We start from the raw sequence: 27378 nt of genomic DNA, 5'->3' as shown, positions 1-27378 counted from the left end.
TATGAGCATTTGGCAGAGGATGATTTCATCTTAGAAAAATTAATTTTCATTAAAAAACCCTATAAATTTCATCACCATATCACTAAATTAGAATCAGGAGTGGTTATGGGAAACTGAGAGAGAGAATCTGGCTTAAGAGAGAGAAGTTTTTTTAGATTTTTATCTTCCATTCATGATCCCATTTTAATATTTTGTTTTTGTTGATTCCTAAAGGAACAAATGGACTGATTACCTTATGCACTGGCAGTTATATGTTTAAGGTAAATTAGAATATAACTGTATCTGGAAGATAACATTTTGGTTTAAACATTTTAGTCTGAACAAAACTAACATTTTATTTGATGACCTGCTGTGAAGAAAAATGCTCCCTGCTGCCTAGCTTTGTATGTGTATAAGGTGTTATAAAGACAGTTTCTGGAGAGGGGTTCAGTCTGTGTGGGGAGAAAGGGAGAAGGTGTACCAGTTCAGAGGTCTACAGAGTTCAGCATCAGCTCACTGTTGACCAAAGCATTTAGTTAAAATGTTAACCTAATAGCAATATGTTAATAATTCCAGGTACAAATGATTTATAAACTCAAAGGAAATTCTCCTAAAAAAACATGTAATTTTCAATTCAATCTTTCCTTTAAAATAAGCAATTCAGGCTGTATATGCTTTTTCTGTTGCTCTATTTGTATGTTTTTTTTTGCTCATCACTCCTTTAATTGTAGTTAAATAGGCTTTGGAAAAACTATTCTTAACTTTTTCCCTGCAAGCGAATCTCCCAAATCCGCCTCGTTGGCTTTTTTGGGTGCACTTCCCCATAAAAGCTTAAGAATAGAATGACTAATCTACGCCTATGAGAAGACTGAATGATGGCATAACAGAAGAGAAAGTCACAGGGTCTCGTGGCAGCACTCGTGATGTGCATGTTGGAGCACAAATTGGGCCAGTTGACCTGTGTGAGATGTTCCTGCCACCAAAGATACTTGTGCATAGATGGAAACAAAGAAAGGCCATGGCAGGAGTGTGCAGAATGTAGATAAAACTGTTCAGTGTGGGTCCAAACAAACTTGTCCACAAGGCATCTAGTTGAAAACACACCACTAGATGTTCAACATAGAAGCATAAAAAGTAATCTGTTTTTTCCCCCACAAAACAAAGAAAATCGTGTCCAGGAACTCCACTGATTTGGAGAAGTAGTACCACCAACACTTGGATATTGGCTTCCTCAGCTCTGGTAGGTTCTGACATGGTAAATTGTAGCCTCCCTCCCAACTGGGGAGAATAAGCCATCCATTCATCCATCCATCCATCCATCCATCCATCATCTATCTATCTATTGATACGGAGGGGAGTGTGATTCTGAGATTCTATAGGGTGAGGACACCTCTGAGAGAAAGCAAAGCTGTTCTTGATACCTTTGTTACTCAGCCATACTAAAAGCAGATATATTATAGTAAGAAAAAGTAGGAAGATAAGAGTCCAACATGAACCATCTTCTTACTCGAGAATCTCAAGGTCCAAACTATTGTGCAAAAAAACCCCACTGATTTCCTCATCAAACATCTCTGGATGCTCCGTGATCTGCCGTGGCTGAGGCACAACAACCTGGGAGGCTGTTGAGATGCCAGCATCTTTCTGTTGGGCATATTCACAGCACTCCCTCTACTTCCTTCCCACCTATACCCAGGCCAGTCTTGGATTCTGGGTGGAGAAGGGGAATGCCACCCCTCTGGAGTCAGTCAGATCTGGGCCTTGGACAAGTTGCTTTCTTTCTGTGGGCCTCAGTTTCCTCATCTGTAAAACAGGGTTGACAATAGTACCTTTCTGATAGATGTGGTTGTGCCAAACGCCTGGCACAGCACCTGACACATAGCAGGATCTCAAAAAAGGGAGTGTTTTCATCATTAGTTCCCTCATCTGCATTTCATTATCTCCAGCCAAGACCGGACCTTCCCATCTGGTTATAATAGCAATCTGCCAGGGAGGCCATGGTCGCAGGTCCAGTTTCCTCCAGTGCTGTGGACACCACTGCTGATGACATTGATGGGAAAGTACTGTTTGCTTCTTATTCCAGAGTCACACTCTTGGCCACAGGGGACAGGCACTTTGACAGCTCTTGTCACCCATGTCGGACAGCCACAGTGGTTCAGTGTCACCAGTGACCTGAGAATGTGCTTCCCACCTGGACAGGCTTCCCTTTCTGTGTGGGCCCATTAGTTGGGTCCTCAGCACGGGAGCTAGCAGCCGTTGAGCTCTGAGTATGTGCAGCGACACTTCAAGTGCAGTCTCATTTAACTTGTCTTCCTAATAATACATTTCACAGACAAGGAAACAGGCTCAAATGGTAACACTTCTCCAAGGTCGCTGGGTCTGACTGACCTCACAGGGCATGTTTCTCACCATTAAGCAGCACTGCCACCAACACAAGGCAGCCCTTCATTGTGATCCTTGGTGATCTCCACTCTTACCTGCTGCTCCCCAGTTCAATTAGGGGCTTCTCTCTCTTCCTCCAGGGAGTGTCTGGTTAGTTTCCTCCTCCAGAGGACTGATGGATTGGAGGGGCTCTATTGCTAGGCAAGGAAGAGGCAGACTGTGGTCTCACCTGATAGCCTCAGATCAGGTGGACTTCCACATGAACTGTGAAGAAGACAAAGGCTCCCTCCCCTCCTCTCCACTTTAGTCTTGGGTGTGAGGCAAAGTTTCCTCCCATGCAGAAGCCGGTGTGCCTGTTATGTGGGCGCAGAGGTGGGAGCCGGGGGTGCCTGCCGGAGGAAGCTGAGGTGTGTTTTGGGGGCTGTGCACAGCTCCAAAGTCCCCACTCTGATGCTCTGACCTTCCCACAGCTTCTGCTGGCAACCTAACAAACGCTATAAAAGCTCCTCTCCTTACTCAAGCTCCAGCGGTTCCTGCCGCTGCCATTGTGACTGAGAAGTTCATCTGGATCAGACACAGCCGAGGTTCTCCCTGTGACTCACGGACCTTAGATGTGCTTTCCTGACTGAGAGGAGAGAACTCCACGCTTGAAGGTAGAGTGAGCAGGCCGGAGGCGTGTGGCCTGCACCCTCTTCTGTCCTGGATGGCAGAGAGAGGCTGATTGGCTCCCAAGGCACAGCCCAGATTCTGAAGCAGGAGAGATTGGGACGGGGCCTTCCAGGCTCTTGGGTTCACTTCTGGGTACTGAGACTGTTTCTCTCCCTAGGGTTTCAGCCCCACTGACAAGGAGAATTTTGACATTGGAAACTGTTACCAATACCTTAAAACATGGGTATATTGGACCCAGAAATTTTATTTCTAGGGATCTGTTATAAAAAAATAGAGTTTTATGAATGCAAACGTTTCCTTTGGCACAACTGTGGGAGTGAAAATTGGAAATTGCCCAATGTTCAATAGCAGGGACTTCTAAGTTAATTATGATAGGCAGCCGCTGAAAATGTGCAACAGGAAGAGGACTGATTGGCCTGACCAGTGTTCATGTGTGGAGACATCAGGTTACAGAAGAGCTCATGCCTGTAGCCCTCCCCACCTGACACACACATGCACACATACATGCTGAACACACAGGTAATACAGTATTGTCACGTCCACACCCACACTGGGGAGGACTGGAAGGATGAAGACACGTTAAGGGCACCATTTCCTGTGGAAGGACTATGTTCTTTACTTTATTCTTTTTTTAATTGAAACATTATTGACATATAACATTGTATAAGTTTAAGGCGTACAATATGTTGATTTGATACATTTATATATTGCAATGTGATTCCCACCTTGGTGTTAGATAGCACCTCTGTCATGTCACATAATAATCATTTCTTTTTTTATGATGGGAAGAATTAAGATCTAGTGTCTTAGCAACTTTAAATTTTATAACACAGTGTTATTCACTATAATCGCTATGCTGTGCATTTAGCTTTCCAGGACTCATTTATTTACTTGTTCCAAGTTTCTACTCTTAAACAACATATCCCCAATTCTCTCAGCCCCAGCCTCCAGTACCCACCATTCATTCTACTCTCTATTTTTATGAGTCTGGCTATTTTAGATTCCACATGTAAGTGAGATCATACGGTATTTATCTTTCTCTGTCTGACTTATCTCACTCAGCATAAGGCCCTCAAGGTCCATCTGTGTTGTCTTGAATGGCAGGATTTCCTTCTTTCTCATGACTGAATAATATTCCATTGTATATGTATACCACAACTTCTTTATCCATTCATTAATTGATGGACACTTAGGCTGTTTCCATATCTTGCTTATTGTGAAAAATGCTGCAATAAACATAGGAGTGCATATATCTCTTCAAACTTCTGTTTTAATTTTCTTTGGAAATGTATCAAGAAGTGAAAATGCTGGATCACATTCTAGTTCTATTTTTAATTTTTTAAGGACCCTCCGTACTGTTTTCCATAGTGGCTGAAGTAATCTACATTCCTACCAACAGTTATATGAGGGTTCTCTTTTCTCCATATCCTTGCCAACACTTGTTATTTGTTGTCTTAAAAATTTATTTTTTATTTAAAAAATTATTTTATTGAAGTCACAGTGGCTTATAACAGTATATAAATTTCAGATGTACATCATTATATTTCGACTTCTTTATAGACTGCATAAAGTTCACCATCAAAAGTCTAGTTGCCTTATGTCACCGTACACATGTGCCTCTTTACTCCTTTTGTCCTTCCCTCACCCCCTTTCCCTCTAGTAACCACCAATCTGTTCTCCATATCTATGCGTTTGTTTATTTTCCACATATGAGCAAAATCATATGGTAATTGTTTCTTTCTATCTGACTTATTTCGCTTAGCATACAATCCTGGGAATCCATTGATGTTGTTGCAAATGGAAATATTTCATCTTTTTTATGGCTGAGTAGTATTCCATTATATATATATATATATATATACCATATCTTCTTTATCCATTCATAAGTTAATGGGCACTTAGGTTGCTTCCACATCTTGGCTATTGTGAATAATGCTGTGATAAACATAGGGATGCATAAATCTCTTTGAATTGTTGATTTTATATTCTTTGGATGAATATCCAGTAATAGGACATATATTTTTATTTTTAATTTTTTGAGGAATCTCCGTACTGTCTTCCATAGTGGCTGCACCAATTTACATTCCCACCAGCAGTCGTATGAGGGTTCCTTTCTCTCCACATCTTCTCTAATACTTGTTATTTCTTGTCTTTTTGATAATGGACATTCTGATGGGTGTGAGATGCTATCTCATTATAGTTTTTATTTGCATTTCCCTAATAATCAGTGATGTTGAACATCTTTTCATGTGCCTGTTGGCCATCTGTACATCCTCTTTGGAAAAACGTCTGTTCATATCCTCTGCCCGTTTTTTTTTGTTGCTGTTGGTGTTGAGTTGTATGAGTTCTTTATATGTTTTGGACATTAACCCCTTATCAGATATATGATTTGCAAATATCTTCTCTCAATTGCTAAGTTGTCTTTTCGTTTTGTTGATGTTTCCTTTCTTGTGCAGAGATTTTTAGTTTGATGTAATCTCATTTGTTTATTTTTTCTCTTGTTTCCCTTGCCTGAGGAGACATGATATTCAAAAAGGTGCTGCTAAGACTGATGTCAAAGAGCATACTGCCTATATTTTCTTCTAGAAGTTTTATGGTTTCTGGTTTTACATTCAAGTCTTTAATTCATTTTGAGTTATTTTTTGAGTATGGTGTAAGTAGTTCTCTATTTTCATTCTTTTGCATATGGCTGTCCAGTTTTCCTAATACTATTTATTTGGAGAGACTCTCTTTTTTCCACTGTATGGTCTTGGCTCCTTTGTTGAAAATTAGCTGTCTGTAGAAGTGTGGATATATTTCTGGGCTTTCAATTCTGTTCCATTGATCTGTGTGTTTGTTTTTCTACCACTACCATGCTGTTTTGATTACTATTGTAAATGGGCTTGTATTCTTGATTTCTCTTTCTCTTAGTTAATTGCTAGTGTATAGAAATGCAACTAATTTTTGTATGTTGATTTTGTACCCTGAAATTTTGCTATATTCATTAATTAATTGTAATAGTTTTTTTTAGTGGATTCTTCAGGATTTTCTATATATAGAATCATGTCATCTGCAGCACATAGTGACAGTTTTGCTTCTTCCTTGACAGTTTGGATTCCTTTTATTCCTTTTTCTTGCCTAATTGCTCTGGCCAAAACCTCCAGTACTATGTTGAATAAGAATGGTGAGAGTGGGCATCCTTGTCTTGTTCCTGTTCTCAGAGGGATGGCTTTCAGTTTTCCCCATTGAGTATGATGTTGGCTGTGAGTTTGTCATATATGGCCTTTATTATGTTGAGGTACTTTCCTTATATCCCCATTTTATTGAGAGTTTTTATAGTAAATGGATGTTGGATCTTGTCAAATGCTTTCTCTGCATCTATTGAGATGACAGGCTATAGCCTTCCATAGCATTCTCTTATAATCCTTTGCATTTCTGTGGTATCTGTTGTAATTACTCCTCTTTCATTTCTGATTTTATTTTTTTGAGCCTTCTCACTTTTTTCTTAGTGAATCTAGCTAAAGGTTTGTCAATTTTGTTTATCTTTTCAAAGAACCAGCTCTGAGTTTCATTGATCCTTTCTATTGTTTTTTTAGTCTCTATTTCATTTATGTCTGCTCTGATTTTTTTGTTTCCTTTCTTTTACTGACTTTCATTTCGTTTGTTCTTTTTTTCTAGTTCTTTTAGATGTAGTGTTAGATTGATTGTTTATTTGAGATTTCTTATTATATATTAAGGTAGGCCTATATTGCTATAAGCTTCTCTCTTAATACCACTTCAGCTGCATCCCATAGATTTTGGCATGTTGTGTTTTCATTTTCATTTGTCTCAAGGCATTTTTTTGATTTTCCTGTGATCCAATACTTGTTCAGTAGCATGTTGTTTAGACTCCACATACTCGTGACTTTTCCAGCTTTCTTTTTGTAGTTGATTTCTACTTTCATATCATGTGGTCAGAAAAGATGCTCAATATGAACTTTTGCTTCCCATCATATGGTCTATTATTGAGAATGTTTTATGTGCACTTTAGAAGAATGTGTATTCTGCTGCTTTTGTATGGAATCTTCTCTCTGTATATCTATTAAGTGCATCTGGTTCTAGTGTTTCATTTAAGGCCAATGTTTCCTTGTTGACTTTTTGTTTGGATGATCTATCCATTGATGTAAGTGGGGTATTAAAGTACTGTACTGATACTATGTTGTGGTGAATTTCTCCCTTTAGGTCTGTTAATAGTTGCTTTATATACTTTGGTGCTCCTATGTTATGTGCATATATAATAATAAGTGTTATGTCTTCTTGGAGGAATGTCCATTTTATAATTATGTATTGTCCATCTTTGTCTCTTGTTATCATTTTTGTCTTGAAGTCTGTTTTGTCTGCTATATGTATGGCTGTAACCAGTTTCTTTGGGTCGCCATTTGGTTGGGGTACCATCTTCCTTACTTTCACTCTGAGCCTATGTTTCTCTTTAGAGTTGAGATGTATCTCCTGGAGGAAGTATATTGTTGGATCTTGTTTTTTATTCCATCTAGCTACTCTGTGTCTTTTGACTGGTGAATTTAATCCATTTATGTTTGGGATGATTATTGATCTATGAGGGCTTAATACTGCCCTTTTATATCTTGCTTTTTGGTTGTCCTATATTTCCACTGTTTCTTTTTCCTTGTATTTCTGTCTGCCATTTCAGTTTTATGGTTTTCTGTGATGTTTTCCTCAGTTTTCTCTTTATTTATCATTTGTGACTCTGCTCTGAGTTTTTGATTTTTGATTACCTTGAGGTTTGTATAAAAGATCTCATAGATGAGATAGTCCTTTTGTTGCTGATAGCATCTTATCTCCATTAGCCCATGCAGGTTCCGTCCTTTTTCCGCTCCTAAGTTTTTGTTGTCACTAATTATCCTTTTTGTCTTGTGAATTTGTGCCCAAATTGAAGTGGTTATAGTTATTTTTTTTAAAGATTTTTTATTTTTTTTCCTTTTTCTCCCCAAAGCCCCCCAGTACATAGCTGTATATTCTTCTTTGTGGGTCCTTCTGGTTGTGGCATGTGGGATGCTGCCTCAGTGTGGTTTGATGAGCAGTGCCATGTCCACGCCCAGGATTCGAACCAACTAAACACTGGGCCACCTGCAGCAGAGCACGCGAACTTAACCACTAGGCCACGGGGCCAGCCCTGGTTATAGTTATTTTTAATGCTTTCTTTCCCTTTAGTCTCTGTGTTATAATTAAGTGTTTACTAACCTATTCTGATATAGAGTTGCAATTTTCTGCTTCTGTCTGTCTACTTGTTACCTTGCTCAAGCTTTATAAACCTTTGCCTTTTTGTTTCAGGTAGGAGGTCTCCTTTCAACATTTCTGGTAAGGCAGGTTTACTGGCAATGAACCCTCTCAGATTTTGTTTGGGAAAGCTTTTATTTCATATTTGAAGGATAACTTTTCTGGATAGAGTATTCTTGGCTGACAGTTTTTATCTTTCAGTGTTTTGAATACAGCATTGCACTCTCTCCCAGGCTGTAGGGTTTCTGCTTAGAAATTCATTGAAAGCCTGATGGGAATTCCTTTGTAAGTTATTTTCTTCTCTCTGACTACACTTAATATTCTTTCTTCGTCACTGAATTTTGATTGTTTTAATATTATATGCCTTGGAGAAGATCTTTTTGTGTCGAGATAATTAGGTGTTCTATTAGCTTCACATAATTGTATATCCAGTTCCTTCCCCAGGTTTGGGAAGTTCTCAGCTATTATTTCTGTAAATAAGCTCTCTACTCCTTTGCCCCTCTCTTTTCCTTCTGGGATACCCTTGTCCTTATGTTGCTTTTCCTAATTGAGTTGGAGATTTCTCATAGAATTTCATTTTTAAAAAATCTTATTTTTCTCTCCTCTTCCACCTGAATCATGTCTAGGTTTCTATCTTTCAGCTTGCTAATACTCTGTTCCATATGGTCATCTTTATTTTCAGTGCTTTCTACTTTATTTTTTGTCTCATTCATTGTGGTCTCCAGCTCCAGAATTTCTGTTTGGTTCTTTTTTAGAGTTTCAATCTCTTTGGTGAAGTGCTCCTTCTGTTCATTAATTTTTTTCCTGAGCTCATTGAATTGTCTTCTGAGTTTTCTTGTAACTCGTTGATTTTCTTCATGACAGCCATTTTGAATTCTCTGTCAGTTAGATTTTAATCTTCTGTGACTTCAAGTGGGTTTCTGGAGAGTTGTCATTCTCTTTCTGTTCTGCCATGTTACTGTAGTTCTTCAACGTACTTCCTGAGTTGCTCCTCTGCTGGTGCATTTGTGTAACCACCTTTCTTACTTGGGTAAGGCTTTGGTTACTTTGGTTCTGAGCTGCTTCTGGTTGTATTTGAGAGCCTGTACTTTCCACCCTCCACTGCCTCTGCTAGATGCATTGTCAGTGCCCCTCCTTGTGCTGCTCGTGTGTCTCTGAGGGTGCTGGTGCCTTGCTACTTATGAAGTCCCTGCAGTTTCAGGTGTCGCCACTGGGATCATCAGGCTGCACGCACCTCTGCTGCTTCCAGGGTCACCTGGGTCTCATGGTTCTTCACTGGCTGTGGGCTCTCCATGGGCTCGGATGCTGCTGCTCTGTGCACCACCTGTGCTGCTACTTTTGGGTTGTCTAGGGTTGATGGCTACACTGCTTCTGGGAGTGCTGAAAGATTGATATCAAGGGGTGCTGGGTTCATGGGTGTTGCTGTTGCTGCTGGGGGGACTTGTATGCAGCCCCTGCTGCTGGCAGACCTGATGTTGACGGTGTTGCCACTGGAAGTTTGGCCATGGGTTCTGCTGGGGTTCCGGAAGCCTCAGGTCAAATTTTCCACTTGCCATCTCTGGAGTGGGCAGGGGCTAAGCAGAGAGTGATTGTCTTTGCTTCTTGTTCATGCAGCCTCTGGTCACTGGCATGGGTAGATGTGTTTTGAAAACTCAAGTGAGCATGCCCTGCCCTACCTGGGAAAATTCACATGTTGTATATTGTCCCCACTGTTGGAAGGACTGGGCCACTGCTGTGGGAGGGGGAGGGGACTGGGTGACTGGCTCTGCTCTGGGTCCCGAATCCTAAGGACATGTGTGCCACCCGCCAATGCGGGGGTGGTGCAGGGGCTAAGCTGCAAGTGCCGTGTCTTCTCTTACAGTTTCTGTTAGCAGGCACAGTGTGCTGGATCTGCTGGGGGCGGGAAGGGGGGGCAGGGGCAGTGCTGTGTCTGTCTCTGCAGGCTTTGTTCACAGGCACATGTGCCAGTTCTGCATTATGGATTAGCTGCTGCTGGGGGAGGGAGCTGGGTCACCAACTCCATTCTGTGTCCTAAATCCTCAGGGTGTGTGTGCCACCCACCACTGCTGGGCTGGGGGGGGGGTGGGCAGGGGCTAAGCTGTGAGTTCTGTGTCTGCCCTGCAGCTTCTGTTCACAGGTGCATGTGCCAGTGTGAGGATCTGTGTTTTGGGTTGCTGTGGTGTGTCTGACTTGCTGTGTCACACTCCTTGTGGCATCTCTGATGGTGTGTAACACACTGCCTGTTGTCTCTGACTTCATGTGTAACTCTCCCCCTAGTGTCACTGACTTCGTGTGTCAACATGCCCACGGCGTTTCTGACTTTGTGCGTCACACTCCCCTGGGGTCTCAGACTTCATGTGTAACAATCCCCCTGGTGAGTCTGAGCTCATGTATCACACTCCCCATGGTGTCTCAACTTCGTGTTTCACACCTCACCTATGGGTCTGACCTTGTGAGTCACAATCCCCTTGGCATCTGTGACTTCATGTTTCATACTCCCCATGTCGTCTCTGACTTTGTGCATAACACTCCCCCTGGTATCGTTTTCATGAATAACACACCCCCTGGCCTCTATAACTTTGTGTGTCACACTCCCCCTGTCATCTCTGAATTCGTGTTTTACTAACCCCCTGATATCTTTGACTTCATATGTAACACTCCCCATCATGTCTCTGACTTTGTGGGTCACAATCTCCCTGTCTGCTCTGATTTTGTGTGTCACACTCTACCTGGTGTCTCAGAATCTGTGTGTAACACTCCCCGTGGTGTCTCTGACTTCGTGCATATCACTCCCCCTGTCGTCTCTGACTCCGTGTGTAACACTTCCCTGTGGTGTCACTAACTTCACATGTCACACTCCCTGTGGCATCTCTCATGTTGTGTGTAACACTCCACCTGTCATCTCTGGCTTCTTGTGTAACTCTCCCCCTGGCATCTCTGACTTCCTGTGTCACACTCCCCATGTCATCTATGACTTCTGGATAACATTACATGTGGAATCTCTGACTTCATGTGTAACACACCCTATGGCTTCTCTGACTTTGTGGTCACACTCCCCATTGTTTCTCTGAGTTTGTGCATCACACTCCCCCTGGTGTCTCTGACATCATATGTAACATCTTCCATGGCATCTCTGACTTCGAGTGTCACACACGACCTGTTGTCTCCAACTTCATGTATCACACTACCTGTGGCGTTTCTGACTTCCTGTGTTACACTATCCCCGGGCTTTCTGACTTTGTGTGTAATACTAACCTGTACTGTCTCTGGCTATGTGCATAACACTCCCCCATTCATCTCTGAATTCTTTGTCACAGTCTGCCTGGTGTCTCTGACGTCATGTGTAACACTCCACATGGCCTCTTCGACTTTGTGTGTAACACTCCCCCTAGTGTCTCAGACTTAGTAACTCTCCCCCTGGTGTCTATGATGTTACATATGTAACGTATGACTATGTTACACATGGTGTTCATGTGTAACACTCCATGTGGTATCTCTGTCTTTGTGCATAAAACTCCTTGTAGTGTTCTGACTTCTTGTGTCACACCCCAAATGTCGTCTCTGACTTTGTGTGTAACACTCCTGAGGTTGTCTGTGTTATCATGCAATACAATAACCCTGTTGTCTCTCACATGATGTGTAACACACCCCCTGGTGTCTTTGACTTCGTGGGTAACACGTCCCCTTGTCATCTGTGAATTTGTGTGTCACACCCCACTGTTGTCTCTGACTTCATGGTTCACTCTCCTGCCGCTGTTTTTGACTTTGTGTGTCACACTCCCACTTGCCTTACAGATTTCGTGTGTAACACACCACGTTGCATTTCTGACACCGTGTGTAACACTCCCCCTGGTGTCTTTGACTTTGTATGTAACACTTCACTTGATGTCTCTGAATTCCTGTAACAATCCCCCTGCCGTCTCTGACTTCATGTGTAACGCCCAACATGGCATGTCTGAATTAGTGTTTCATTCTCCTACGTGGCATGTCTGAATTGGTGTATCAAACTCACCATGTCATCTCTGATTTCATGTGTAACACTCCTCCTGTTGTCTCTGACGTTGTGTGTTACACTCCCTCTGGCATCTATGACTTTGTGTGTAACGCTCTCCATTGTGTGTCTGAATTCCTGTGTCACACTTTGCCAGGCGTCCCTGACTTCATGTATCACAGTCCCTGTGGTGTGTCTGACTTCATGTTTAACCTTCCCCATGGCGTACTTCCTTCAGGTGTCACAGCCCCCCTGGTGTCTCTGACTTCATTCTTCACAATTCCCCTGGCCTCTCTGACTTCATGGGTCACACTCCCTGTGGCATCTCTGACTTCATGTGTCACACACACCCTGGTGTCTCTGACTTTCTGTGTAACACTACCTCTGGCATTACTGACTTTGTGTGTCACACACCCCCTAGTGTCTCAGACTTAGTGTGTAACACTCCCCTTGTCATCTCTAACTTTGTGTGTAACACTCCATGTGGCGTTTATTCCATCGTGTATAACACTCCCCTGTGGTGTCTCTGACTTTGTGTGTGACATTCACTGTGGCATCTCTGACTTTATGTCACAATCCACCTGGTGTCTCTAACTTCTTGTTTCACACTTCCCTTAGCATCTCTGAATTTGTGTGTGACACTCCCCATGGTGCCTCTGACTTCATGTGTCAATCTTCCCCTTGTATCTCTTACTTCCTGTGTCACACACTCCCTGGTGTCTCTGACTTCCTGTGTAACTCTATGCCTTGTGTTTCTGACTTCGTGTGTCACAGTTGCCCTGGAGTCTCAGGCTTCTTGTGTAACACTCCCCGTGTTGTCTCAGAGTTCACGTGTAACACTCCAACTGGTGCCTGTGACATTGTGTGTAACACTCCATGTGATGTTTCTGCCTTTGAATGCTCCCATATGGTGTCTTGGACTTCTTGTATGACACTCACACTGGTGTGTCTCATTTTGTGTGTCAGGCAACCCCAGCTTCTCTCACTTCGAGTGTAACACTCACAGGGGTATCTCTGACTTTGTGTGTCACACTTCCTCTGGCGTCTCTGACTTTGAGGGTAACACTCACCATGGTACCTCTGACTTCATGTTTCACACTTCCCCTGGCATCTCTCACTTTGTGTGTCACACTGCATGTGGCGTCTCTGTCTGTCACACACACCTTGGTGTCTCTGACTTCCTGTGTAACACTACCCCTGCTGTTTCTGATTTCATGTGTCACACACCCCCTTGCGTCTCAGACATTGTGTGTAATAATCCACATTGTGTTTCTGAGTTTGTGTATAAACTCCACCTGGCATCTCTGACGTCATGTGTAAAAGTCAACATGGTAGCTCTGATTTTGTGTGTCATGCTCCACGTGGCATCTGTGACTTTATGTGTTGCACTCAATCTGGTGTATCTGACTTCATGTGCAACACTCCCCATGGCATCTCTGAATTCGTGTGTCACAATCTGCCTGGTGTCCCTTACGTCGTGTTTCACACTCCTCCTGGTGTGTATGACTTCATGTGTATCTCACTCCATGGCCTCTATGAGTTTGTGTGTCACACTTCCATTTTCATCTCTGAGTATGTGTGTCACAGTCCCCCTGCCATCTATAATTTAGTGTGTAACACTCCCACTGCCATCTCTGAATTCGTGTATAACGCTCCCATTGGTGTCTCTGGCATCATGTATCACATTCTGGGGTCTGTGACTTTGTGTTTCACACACCCCCAGTCATCTCTGACTTGTTGCATAACACTCGCCCTGGTATCGTTGTTTTTGTGCATAATACCCCACCCCCCCGACCTCTCTAACTTCATGTCACACTCCCCCTGTTGGCTCTGAATTCCTGTGTCACTAAGCCCCTGCTGTCTTGGACTCTGTGTGTAACACACCCTCTCTTGTTTCTGGCTTCGTGTGTAGCACTCCATGTGCTGTCTCTGACTTCGTGTGTCACACATCCCATGGCATCTTTGCCTTCGTGTTTCACAGTCATCCTGGCATCACTGACTTTGTGAGTAACACTCTCCCTAGTGTGTTTAACATCGTATGTAATATTCCCCTTGGGGTCTCTCACTTCATGAGTCACACTCACCCTGGCCTCACTGACATTGTGTGCCGCAAACCACCTGTCGTCTCTGACTCTGTTCGTCACTCTGACCCTGATGTCTTTGACTTCGTGGATAACACTCCCCTGTGGCTTCTCTGGCTTAGTATGTAATGGTCCCCCTGTTGTCTCTGACTTCGTGTGTACCTCTCTCCCTGGCGTGTCTGACTTCATGTGTAACACTCCACCTTGTGTCTTTAATTTCATGCCTAACAATCCCACTGGTGTCTTTCACTTCGTTTCTAACACTCCCCATGGTGTCTCTGACTTTGTGTGTAACACACTCCTGGGTGTCTCTGACTTCCTGTGTAACACTAGCCCTGGGTTTCCTGACTTGTGTCACACTCCCCCTGGCATCTCCGGTTTCTTGTGTAACATTCCCCGTGATGTCTCTGAATTCATGTGTCACAATGCCTGGCATCCCTGACTTTGTGTATCGCACTTGGCAACTGTTGTATCTGACTTCATGTGTAGCACACCCAGTGACATCTCTGACTTCATGTGTCACACTCCATAGTGTCTTTGAGTTAGTGCATCACACTCACCCTGTCATCTTTGACTTCGTGTGTCACACTCCTCATTGTTTCTCTGAGTTTGTGTGTTACACGCCCCTTGTTGTCTCTGACTTCATATGTCAAACTCTACCTGGCATCTTTGACTTCGTGTGTCACACTCCCCCTTGTGTCACAGACTTCATTTGTAACACACCGTGTGGCATTTTTGATTCCATGTGTAAAACTCTCCTGGTGTCTTCACTTTGTGTGTAACACTCCACGTGACCTTTCTTTCTTCGTGTGTGACAGTCCCCCTGGTGTCTCTAACTTCATTTGTAATGCTCCCACTGGCAACTCTGAGTTTGTGTCTAAGCTTCCATGGGGTTCTCTGATTTCTTGTGTAACACACCCCCTGGCATCAATGACTCCATGTGTATCACTCCTCATGGGCTTTCTGAGTTCGTGTGTCACACTCATGTTGTATTTGATTCATGTGTTACTCTCCTGCTCGTATCTTTGATTTCATGTGTCACACTTCCCCTGGTGTCTTTGACTCGTTTGTAACACTCCACCTGGCATCTCAGAATTCATGTCAAACAGTCACCATGGCCTCTCTGACTTCAGGTGTCACACTCTGCCTGGCAACCATGAGTTGGTGTATCACACTCCCTGTGGCGTCTCTGAGTTTGTTGTCACACACTGCCTTGTGTCCCTGGGCTCATATGTCACATTCCTTCTGCCATCTATAACTTCGTGTGTAACACTCCCCTTGGCGTTTCTGACTTTGTGTATAACACTCCCCTGGTGTCTCTGACATTGTGTGTCAGAATCCCCGTGGCCTCTTTGACTTCATGTGTCACACTCCGCCTGGAGTATCAGACTTTGTCTGTAACAATCTCAATGGTGTCTCTGAGTTCATGTGTAACACTCCCCCATGGCATCTCTGACTTCCTGTGTCACACTCACCCTGTCATGTCTGACTTCGTGTGTAATACTTTTGGTGTCTCTGACTTCGTGTGTCACACTTACCATTTTGTCTCTCTCTTTGTGTGTCACAATCCCCCACACATCTCTGACTTCATGAGTTACTCTCATCCTGTTGTCACTGACTTCTTGTGTCACACTCCAATTTCTGTCTCTGACTCTGTGTGTAACACCCCCTGTGGCGACTCATTCTTCTTGAGTAACACTACCCCCGTCGTCTCTGACTTCTTGTTTCATGCTTCTCCGTGTCCTCTCCATCTTTGTGTGTCTCACTCCCTGTGCCATCTCTGACGTTCTGTGTAACACTGCCCGTGTTGTCTCTTACTTTTTGTACAACTCTCCCCTTGGCGTCTCTGACATTGTGTGTCACCCTACCCCTGGTGCCTCTGATTTCATGTGTAAAGCTCCACCTAGTGTCTCTGACTTCGTGTGTAACACTCCTTGTTGCACCTCTGATTCACGTATAACACACATCCTGGTGTCTCTGACTTTGTGTGCAACAGACCCCCTGTTGTCTCTGAATTCATGTGTAACACTCCCCTGTGATGTCTCTAAATTCTTGTGTCACACTCCCACTGTTGTCTCTGACTTCATGTGTAACATGACACCTCTTGTGTTTGACTTCATAACACTCCACCTGTCATCTCTGACTTCGTGTGTCACACATCCCATTGTGTCACTGACTTCCTTCATAACACTCCCCATGGTATCTGTGACTCTGTGCATAACACTCCTCCTTGTCTCTCTGACATCATGGGTAACACTTCTCCTGATGTGTTTGGCTTTGTGTGTAACATTCCACCGTATGTCTTTGAGTGCATTCATAACATTCCCACTGGTGTCTCTGACTTCCTTTGTAACACTCCCCCTGTAGTTTCTAACTTTGTGTGTCACACTCCCCCTGGTGTCTCTGATTTCATGCATCACACTCCCCCCGGCATCTCTAACTTTGTTTGTAACACTCCTACTCGTGTCTCTGACTTCGTGTGTAACACTCCCCCATGGCGTCTCTGACTTTGTGTTTAACACTCCCCATTGCACCTCTGAATTCGTGTGTCACTCTCCCCCTCCACCCCGGTGTATTTGACTTCATGTCTAACAGTCACCCTGGAGTCTCTGACTTTGTGTGTCACACTTAGCCTGTCATCTCTCACTGCGTGTGTCACACTCCCCCAGTCTTCTCTGACTTTGTATGTAACACTCCAACTGTCATCTCTGACTTTGTGTGTCACACTCCCTATGGCATCTCTGATTTGGTGTTTCACACTAGTCCTCTCACCTCGGACTTCATGCATAATAATAGGCCTGTCGTCTCTGACTTTGTGTGTCCCACTACCCCTGGCATCTCTGACTTTGTGTGTCACACTCAACCTGTCATCTCATGTTCGTGTGTAACACTCTCCTTGGTGTCTCTCGCTTCGTGTGTAACACTCCCCACCTTCTCTCTCTTACTTCATGTGTAATGCTCAATGTGGCATCTCTGAATTCATGTCTAACTCTCCCCAGTGGCATCTCTGAATTTGTGTGTCACACTTCCCTCTCGTCTCTGACTTCATGTGTATCACTGCCCCTGGGTTCTCTGACATCATGTGTTACACTCTCCATGGCGTCCCTGACCTTGTGTTTCATAGTCCTCCTGTCATCTCTGACTTCGTGCATAGCAATCCCCCTGTTGTTTCTGTCTTTGTGTGTCACACTCCACCTGGCATCTCTGATTTCCTGTGTCACACTTCCCCTTGCTCTCTGAGTTCATGTCTCACACTTCCCCTGGCATCTCGGATTTCATGTGTAACACTCCCCTTGGCATCTCTGACCTCATGTGTCATACTCACCGTGGCGTCTCTGAATTCATGTGTAACAGTTCCCATGGTATCTCTGCTTCGTTTGTCACACTCCCCATGGCATCTGTGACTTGGTGTTTCCCACTTCACTTGTGGTCTCTGATTTTGTGTGTCACACTCCCCCAGGCATCTCTGACTTTGTGTGTAACTCACCGCATGGAGTCTGTGACTTTGTGTTTCACATTCCCTTCTCATCTCTGACTTTGTAGGTAACACTACCCTTGTCATTGCTGTCTTCGTGTGTAACACTCCCCTTGTCATCTCTGAATTCGTGGATCACACTCCTCCTGGTCTCTTTGACTTTGTGTGTAACACTCCTCCTTTTGTCTTCAACATTGTGCATAACACAACCACATGGCATCTCTGACTTCATGTGCAACACTCCCTGTGGCATCCAAGACTTTGTGTGTCACATTCCCATTTGTGTCTCTGAGTATCTGGGTGACACTCCCCCTGCCATCTACAGCTTTGTGTGTAACACTCCAAATGGCGTCTCTGACTTCGTGTATAACACTCTCACTGGTGTCTCTGACTTCGTGCATCACACTCCCCCCGGCACCAGTGACTTCGTTTTTCACATTCCCTCTGGCGTCTCTGACTTGGTGTGGAGCACTCCACCTGGTATTGTTGTTTTCGTGCATAACACACCCCTGTGGCCTCTCTAACTTCGTGTGTCACCCTCTCCCTGTCGTCTCTAAATTCATGTGTAACTAAACTGCTGGTTTAAAAAACCACTGCTGGTTTTAAAAAAACTGATGTTTTTTACTTCATGTGTAACACTCCTCCTCACGTCTCTGACTTCATGCGTCACTATCCCCCTGTCATCTCTGATTTAGGGTGTCACACTCTACTTGGTGTCTCTGACTCTGTGTGTATCACTCCCCATGGCATCTCTGACTTTATGAGTAACACTTCCGCTTTTGTCCCTGACTCCGTGTGTAACACTTCCCTGTGCTGTCTCTGACTTCATGTGTCACACTTTCCCTGACGTCTTTGAATTCGTGTTTCCCTTTCTCTGTGGCATCACTGATGTCGTGTGAAACACTCCACACGGCATCTGTGACTTTGTGTGTAACACTCCCCCTGGTGTCTCTGACTTTATGTATAACACTCCACATGGCATTTCTGTCTTCATTTGTAACACTACTCCGTGGTGTCTCAGACAATGTGTGTCATACTCCACATGGCGTCTCTGACTTCATGTATCGCACTCCCCCTAGCATCTTAGATTTCATGTGGAACAATCCACCTGGTGTCTCTGAGCTCCTGTGTAACACTCTCCTGCCACGTCTGACTTCATCTGTAACACTCCACCTGGCGTCTCTGAATTCATGTGTCAAAGTCCCTCTGGCATCTCAGACTTTGTTTGTCACACTCTCCCTGGCATTTGTGACTTCGTGTGTCACACTCACCCTGGCATCTCTGACTTCATGTGTAAAAGTCCACGTGGCATTTCTTCCTTCATGTGTAACACTCTCTCGTGGTGTCTCGGACTTCGTGTGTAATAATCAACATGGCATCTCTGACTTAATGTGTAACACTCACAATTGTGTCTCTGAATTCATGTGTCACAATCCACCTGGCATCTCTAACTTAGTATGTCACACACCCTCTGGCGTGTCTGACTTTGTAATACTCCCTGTGTCACCTTTAAGTTCATATGTCACACTCCCCATGGTGTCTCTGACTTCGTCTGTAACACACTCCTTGATGTCTCTGGCTTCCTGTGTAACACTGCCCCTGGCGTCTCTGACATCATGTGTCACACTCCATCTGGTGTCTCTGTCTTCATGTGTCACACTCAACATAGCTTCTATCACTTCATGTGTCACACTCCCCATTTCTGAATTTGTGTCACACTCCCCCTTGCATCTCTGACCCCATGTGTAACACTCACCACAGTGTCTCTGAGATTGTGTGTCACACTCCTCCTGTAGGCTCAAACTACATGTATCACACTGCTACTGCGTCTCTGACTTCGTGTGTCGCACACCCCTTGGCATCTTTGACTTCGTGTGTAACACTCCCCCACTGAATTCGTGTATAACACTCCACGTGGCGTTTCTGACTTCGGCTTTTAGAAACGCTGTGATGCCATGGACTTTGTGTAACACCCTCCTCTTGTCTTTGACGTCATATGTAACCCTACCCGTGTCATCTCTGACTTCATGCATAACACTCCCACTGGTCTCTCTAACATCATGTGTAACACTCCTCCTTGTGTTTTTTACTTAGTTCGTTACACTTCTCCTGGTGTCTGTGACTTTGTGCATAAACTACTCCTGGAGTCCCTGATTTCTTGCAAAACACTCACCCTGGTGTCTGTGACTTCTTGTGTAACACACCCCCTTGATGTCTGTGACTTTGTGTGTAGCACTCCCTGTGGTGTCTCTGACTCCATGTGTAACATTCCCGATAGTGTCTCTGACTATGTGTATAATAATCCACGTGGTTTCTCTGACTTGGTGTGTCACACAATCCATAGGGTCTCTGCCTCATGTGTAACACCTCCACTCATGTCTCTGTCTTTCTTTGTCACACTCCCCCTGACATCTGTGACTTCGTGTGTAACACTCTTCTGTGGTGTCTCTGACTTCATGCGAAACACTCACACTAGATCTCCCATTTCATGCATTACACTCCCCTTGGGGTCTATGACTTCGTGTCTGACACTCGCCCAGGATATTTTTAATTCTAGTGTCACACTTCTCATGGCATCTCGGACTTCACGTGTAACACTCCACCAGGAGTCTTTGACTGTGTGCGTAATACTCCTGGTCACATCTCTGACTTCGTGTGTCATTCTCCTGATATTGTCTCTGTCATCGTGTATAACACTCCCTCTCTTGTCTGTGACTTTCTGTGTAACAATCCCACTGGCATTGCTGACTTTGTATGTAACACACCTCATCACATCTCTGGCTTGATGTGTAACTCTCCTCATCTTGTCTGTGATTTTGTGTGTAACACCCCCTGGTGTCTCTGACATCACATGTAACACTCCCCCTGGTGTCTCTGACATCGTGTGTAGCACTTCCTCTGGCATCTCTGACTTCACGTGTAACACTCCCCCTGTGATCTCACACTTCGTGTGTTGGACTGCACCTGTCATCTCTGACATCATATCACACTCCCAATGTCATCTCTGTCTTCTTGCAAAACATTCCACCTATCGTCTCTGACTTTGTGTGTCACACTACCCCTGGCATCACTAAATCCATGTGTCATATTCCCCCTGGCATCTCTGACTTCCTTTGTAACACTCACCATGGTGTCTCTGACTTTGTGTCTCAAAATCTGCATGGCGTCTCCAACTTCAAGTATCACACTCCCCCTGGCTTCTCTGTCTTTGTGTGTAACACTCCCCATGGCTCCTCAGATATCGTGCTTCACACTTCCCCAGGTGTCTCTGATTTCATGTATCTCAACTCCCTTGGCATCTCTGACTTCGTGTGTAACACTCTGCCTTGTGTCTCTGAGTTTGTGTGTAACACTCCCCCTGGCATTTCTGAATTCGTGTGTCACACACCCCCTTGCATCTCAGACTTCAGGTGTCACACTCACTGTGCCATCTCTGACTTCGTGAGTCACACTCCCCCTGGCATCTCTGATGTCATGTGTCACACTCCCCGTTGCTTCTCTGACTTCATGTGTCCCTGACTTCATGTGTCTAACACCCCCTGGCGTCTGTGACATCATGTGTAACACACCCCTTTTCTTCTCTGAATTTGTGTGTGACACTCCACTTGACATCTGTGACTTCATGTGTCACACTTCCCTTGGCATCTCTGACTTTGTGTGTGTTACACTCCCCATGGCATCCTTGACTTCCTGTTTCACACTTCACATGTGTTCTCTGTCTTCGTGTGTCACACACCCCATGGTATGATGGGCTTCGTGCATAGTGTCTCTGACTTGCCGTGTAATGGTGCCCTTTTCATCTCTGAATTCCTGTGTAACACTACATGTGGCTTTTGACTTCGTGTGTAACACTCCCCTGGTCTCTCTGACTTCGATTATAACACTCCCTGTGGTGTGTTTAACTTCATACTTAATACTCCCCGATGGGATCTCTCACTTCGTGATTAACACTTCCCCTGGAATCTCTGACTTCATGTGTCACACTTCCCCTGGTGTCTCTGACTTCATGTGCAACACACCCATTGGCATCTCTGACTTTGTTTGTCACACTCCCACTGGCATCTCTGACTTATTCTCTAACACTCACTGTGGCATCTCTGACTTCATGTGTCACACACTCCCTCGTGTCTCTGACTTCCTGTGTAACATTACCCCTGGTGTTTCTGCCTTCCTGTGTCACACTCGCCCTGGCATCTCAGACTTCATGTCTAACACTCCCCGAGGAGGCTCTGACTTCTTGTGTCACGTTCTGCCTGGCATCCCTGACTTCGTGTATCATATTCCCCATGGCGTTTCTGACTTCATGTGTCACACACCCAGTGGCATCTCCGAATTCGTGTGCCACACGCCCCTTGTGTCTCTGACTTCATGCATCACACTGCCCCTGCCATCTATAACTTTGTGTGTAACACTCCCCCCGAGCATCTCTTGTTCCTTGTGGAACATGCCCACTGTTGTCTCTGACTTTGTGTGTAACATTCCACGTGGCTTCTCTGACTTCATGTGTAACACTTTCCCTGCAGTTTCTGAATTCATGTGTAATTCTCCTATGTGGCATCTCTGTCTTCGTGTATCACACTCCCCATAGCATCTTTGACTTCATGTTTCACACTGCCCCTGTAATCTCTGAATTCCCCCTGTCATCTAGTACATCGTGTGTCACACTGCAACTGGCGTCTAGGACTTCCTGTCTAATACTCCCCCTGCTGTCTCTTACTTCGTGTGTAACACTGCATGTGGCGTTTCTGACTTCCTGTGTAACACTCCCCCTGACATCTCTGATTTTGTGTGTCACACTCCACATCATCTCTCTGACTTCGTTTGTAACCCTCCCCCTGTCATCTCTGACTTCATGTGTCACACTCCTCCTGGCCTCTCTGCCTTCGTGTGTAGTGCTCCCCCTTGGCGTCTCTGACTCATGTGTAACACTCCCTCTGTAGTCTGTGACTTCGTTCATAAAACTCCCCCTGGTGTCTCTGACTTCCTGTATAACACTTCCCCTGGTGTCTCCAATGTCATGTATAACACTCTCCTGTGGTGTCTCTGACTTTGTGTGTAACAATCACATTGGCATCTCTGGCTTCGTGTGTCAGAGTCCCCCTGGAGTCTCTGATGTCATGTGTAACATCCCACGTGCTCTCTCTGACTTCGTGTGTAACACTCCGCCTGGCATCTCCGACTTCGAGTTTAACACTCTACCTGTAGTCTCCAACATCATGTGTCACTCTTGCCATTGTGTTTCTGTCTTCTTGTGTTACACTCTCCCTGTCGTCTATAACTTTGTTCTTATGGCTCCCAGTGGCATCTCCGACTTTGTGTGTAACACTCCCCTAAGCTTGTCTCACATCGTGTGTAGCATTCTCCATGTTGTCTCTGACTTCATGTGTCACAGTTGAACGTTCGTCTATGGCTTCATGTGGCACACACCTCCTGGCGTCTCTGACTTCGTATTTCACACTTCAGCTGTGGTCTCTGACTTTGTGAATCACACTCCACATGTCGTCTGTGACTTCGTGTTTCATACTCCCCATGTCGTATCTGAATTCGTGCATAACCTTCCCCCTGTCATGTCTGCCTATGTGTCACAGTCCACGTGGCATCTATAACTTCGTGTGTCACACTCCCCCTGACGTCTATCACTTTTTGTGAAACACTGCCACTGGCATCATGGACCTCATATATAATACAATCCTTGGCGTCTCTGACTGGGTTTGAAACATTCCCTGACGTGTCTCTGACTTCGAGTGTCACAGTCTACCTGTCGTCTCTGACTTCATGTGTCACAGTGCCCCTGGCAGTTGTGACTTCGTGTGTAACTCTCCCTGTTGCATCTCTGACTTCGTCTGTCACACTGCAAGTGGCGTCTCTGACTTCGTGTGTAACACTCTCTTTGTTGTCTTTGACGTTGTGCATAACACTCCCCAGTTGTTTCTCTGACTTCCTGTGTCACAATCCCCCTGTTGTCTCTGACCGTGTGTAACTCTCCCCCTGGTGTCTATGACCTCATGTGTAACACATCCCTGTGCCGTCTGTGACTTTGTGAGTAAGACTCCCCCTGGTCTCTCTGACTTTGTGTGTTAGACTCTCCCTGGTGTGTTTGACTTTGTGCACAAGACTCCCCTTGGTGTCTCTGAATTCGTAACACTCCCCCTCGCATCTCTGACTTCATTTGTAACACTCCCTGTGGCGTCTCGGACGTCTTGCATAACACTCCCCTTTTCGAGTCTGACTTCGTGGGTAACACTCCTCTGGTGCCTTTGACTTCATTCATAACAGTATCCCGTGGCATTTCTGACTTTGTGTTTCACACTTCACCTGTCTTCTCTGACTTCGTGTGTAACACTCCCCATCATCTTTCACTTCCTGTGTCACAGTCCCCCTGTTGTCTCTGACTTCATGCATAACACTACCCCTGTTGTCTCTGACATTGTGGGTTACACTCAACCTGATGTCTTTGACTCAGTGTGCAACACACCCTGTGGCATCTCTGACTTGGTGCGTCATGCTCCCACTGTCATCTCTGACTTCTTGTTTAACACTACCCCTGGTGTCTCTGACATCCTGCAGAACACTCCCCCTGCTATCTTTGACTTTGTGCGTAACAATCCCCCGTGGCATCTCTTGACTTCCTATGTAATGCTCCCCCTGGTCTCTGTGACTTCGTGTGTAACACTCTTCCTGGTGTCTCTGACTTCGTGTGTAACACTCCACGTGGTGTAACTGTTTTTATGTATTACACTCCCCCTGGTGTCTTTGACTTTGTGTGTAACTCTCCCCCATGGCATCTCTGACTTCCTGTGTCCCATTCCCTCTCGTCTCTCACATTGTATGTCACTCTCCCACTAGTGTCTTGACTTCATGTGTAACACTCCCCCTGGTGTCTGACTTTGTTTGTAACAATCCACCTGGCATCTCTGACTTTGTGTGTAATACTCCCCCTGGCTTCTCTGACATCATGTGTAACACTCCACCTGGTGACCCTGACTTCTTGGTAACACTGCACATGTCGTCTCTGACTTCGTGTGTCACACTCCACCGGTGATCTCTGAATTCGAGTGTCATCCTCCACCAGTTGTCTTTTTTTCGTGTGTAAAAGTCCACCTGGTGACTTCGGCTTTGTGCCTAACCCCCCCACTGGTGTCTCTCACTTCATTTCTAACACTGCCCTTGGCATCTCTGACTTCATGTGGAATACGCCCCCTGTTGTCTCTGACTTCATGTGTCACAATCCTCCTGTCATCTCTGATTTCTTGTATCACACTCCCTTGGCTTCTCTGACTTTTTGTGTAGCACTTGCCATGTTGTCTCTGACTTTGTGTGTAACGTTCCCCCTCCTGTCTTTGACTTCGTGCATAACACTCCCTGATAGCATCTCTGACTTCCTTTTTCACACTCCCCCTGTCGTCTCTGACATTGTGTGTAACACTCTCCGGGGCGTCTCTGACTTCCTCTGTAATGTTCCCTGTGGCTTCTTTTACTTTGTATGTAACACTTGCCCTGGGTTCTCTGACTTCGTTAAAAGCCCCTACTTTAAGTCATATTCCTATGGAAGTAGTTATGTCTACAAGTGGTACAGGATGAAAGAACTAACACACAACCTATAGAGTTGTATAAAGGCGGCGTATAAATAGGAAAATTGTAAAAGATCAGAGATTACATATCTTTATATAGGGAAATACACACAGGTTGAGAGAGTCTCTGCTATACCTGGATTTGTGGTATATACAAAAGAGTACTTTGGGCAAATGTAAGTTTTCTTAATCTCCATACACATCAGCAAAATCAACAGTTTCTTGAAGGGTTGTGGGAAGATAAGTGAAAATTAAATGTCTCAGTGTGTTTATGGTACCTGGAAATATCCCACAAATATCAAGTACATATGGGCTACTGTGTACGTTTGTTATTTTTTTAACTGGAGACAGTATGTTACCTTAAATGGGTTATCCTTACATATGTGAGTGTAAATTCTTCCTGTGTGAATTCACTCCTCTGTCAGAGGGATGACGATGCAGAGATGGAGCAGTGTGCTATCCAGGTAACTGTCCCCAGTGCGCCCGCCATGACCTAACTCCGTGATTACAACTGGAGCATCAATGTGCTGTCATATTGGATAATTTATCTCCTACCTTATTCAAAATATTTAGTGAAAATTTACCTAAAACCTAATGTAGTTCCCCAGATGCGTTTTCATTTTAACTGACATGTACTAAGTTGTTTGTAACACTAAGGTACATTTTGTCATGGAGGAACCTAGGCCAGCACTAGGAAATTGAGCAAATTGAGAGAAAGTGAGATCATTGGAATAGGCTTTATATAATGAACTTTCATAAACATACCCTTTAGATAAAGAGATTCTCTACAGAAAAAATATTTAAAATCACTGTATTATACAACATCATGCTAACAAGATAAAATACACAATACATTTATGTATTGAATATATACATATGGATTCTATGATGTTATTTTAAGTCTGCCTGCACATTAAGGCCACAGAGGATTCTTCCATAGTATGATATAGCATTTCATGTAGACATAAATAAAGATGGATATAAACATCCCTAACAACACACCAATTAAAAGAAATACCAGAGTAATACTAGAGTAAAATGAGGATGGCAGGCACAAAATTGCACCTATGCTTCCTTTAAAAAAAAGAAAGAAAAAGAAAGAAAGAAAGAGAATTGATCTTGGCTATGGGGAAAATAGCAGTGTCAGGAGTCTGAGTGAGCCCTAAGAGAGCAAACAGAAAAATACAGCATTTAAAACATTAAAGTATAAATGTGTTTACAGGAAATCTCCACTTTCTTACATAAGACGTTGCTTATAAGCTTGTGAGCTTCTGAGATCATATCCTGACCCCATGTCCATGCTTTTTAATGTCAGAAATACTGAACTACTGGTAGGAAAAGATGTTTTAAATCAATGGAATAAGAAGCAACATAAATCTTGTTTAGGCGCAACGACGAAAAGCTAAAGAAAACAAATCACATCGGTAAGCGCTGACTTCCTGTAAGATGAGGGCAGGTAGTGGGGTTTCTCGCACCAGCTTTAGAGTTCTATGGAAAGCGTCAAGTTATCTTTTCATTGCCTACTATCTGTGTTATCAGATTATTATTGTTTAAACCTATACTGTTTAAGAAAATTATATCTGCTTTCTGACAGATTCCACTGGAAACTGAACATGCGTACGTTGTACCATCGCCATGAAACTGGGCACTTCAAAGTCTCCTAATGTCCAAAAATTCCAAATGTCCAAATATCGCTGAGATAGCATTTGGATTTTCGTTAAACCCATAGATCCCTTTGGCAGAAATTGATACCTTTACCATATTTAGTCTTCTAATCTATAAAAGCAAAAATGTCTCCCATTTGTTTAGATCTTTGATTTCTGTATTCAGCATGTTGTACTTTTTGGCAAACGGATCCTATACATATTTTGTTAGTTTCTACCTAAGTGTTCCTTGTCCTTGGGGGTGGTTGTGGTGTTTTTTTATTTCTGTTTCATTGTTGGTTTGTAGAAACCTGAATGATCTTTGCTTGTTGATCTT

The 27378-nt window shown here is 44.2% G+C and overlaps 1 pseudogene; it reads right to left on the bottom strand.

The window, feature by feature from the left end:
- Window positions 1–639: 639 nt before the first annotated feature.
- LOC139083203 (very long chain fatty acid elongase 2 pseudogene) lies at window positions 640–9574 on the bottom strand (annotated as a pseudogene).
- Window positions 9575–27378: the final 17804 nt, after the last annotated feature.

This window comes from Equus przewalskii, chromosome 5 (assembly GCF_037783145.1).
Source record: "Equus przewalskii isolate Varuska chromosome 5, EquPr2, whole genome shotgun sequence".
In the NCBI taxonomy this organism is placed as follows: domain Eukaryota; kingdom Metazoa; phylum Chordata; class Mammalia; order Perissodactyla; family Equidae; genus Equus; species Equus przewalskii.
Note: the sequence above shows the minus strand (reverse complement) of the source record. Positions and strands in the feature narration are given on the sequence as shown.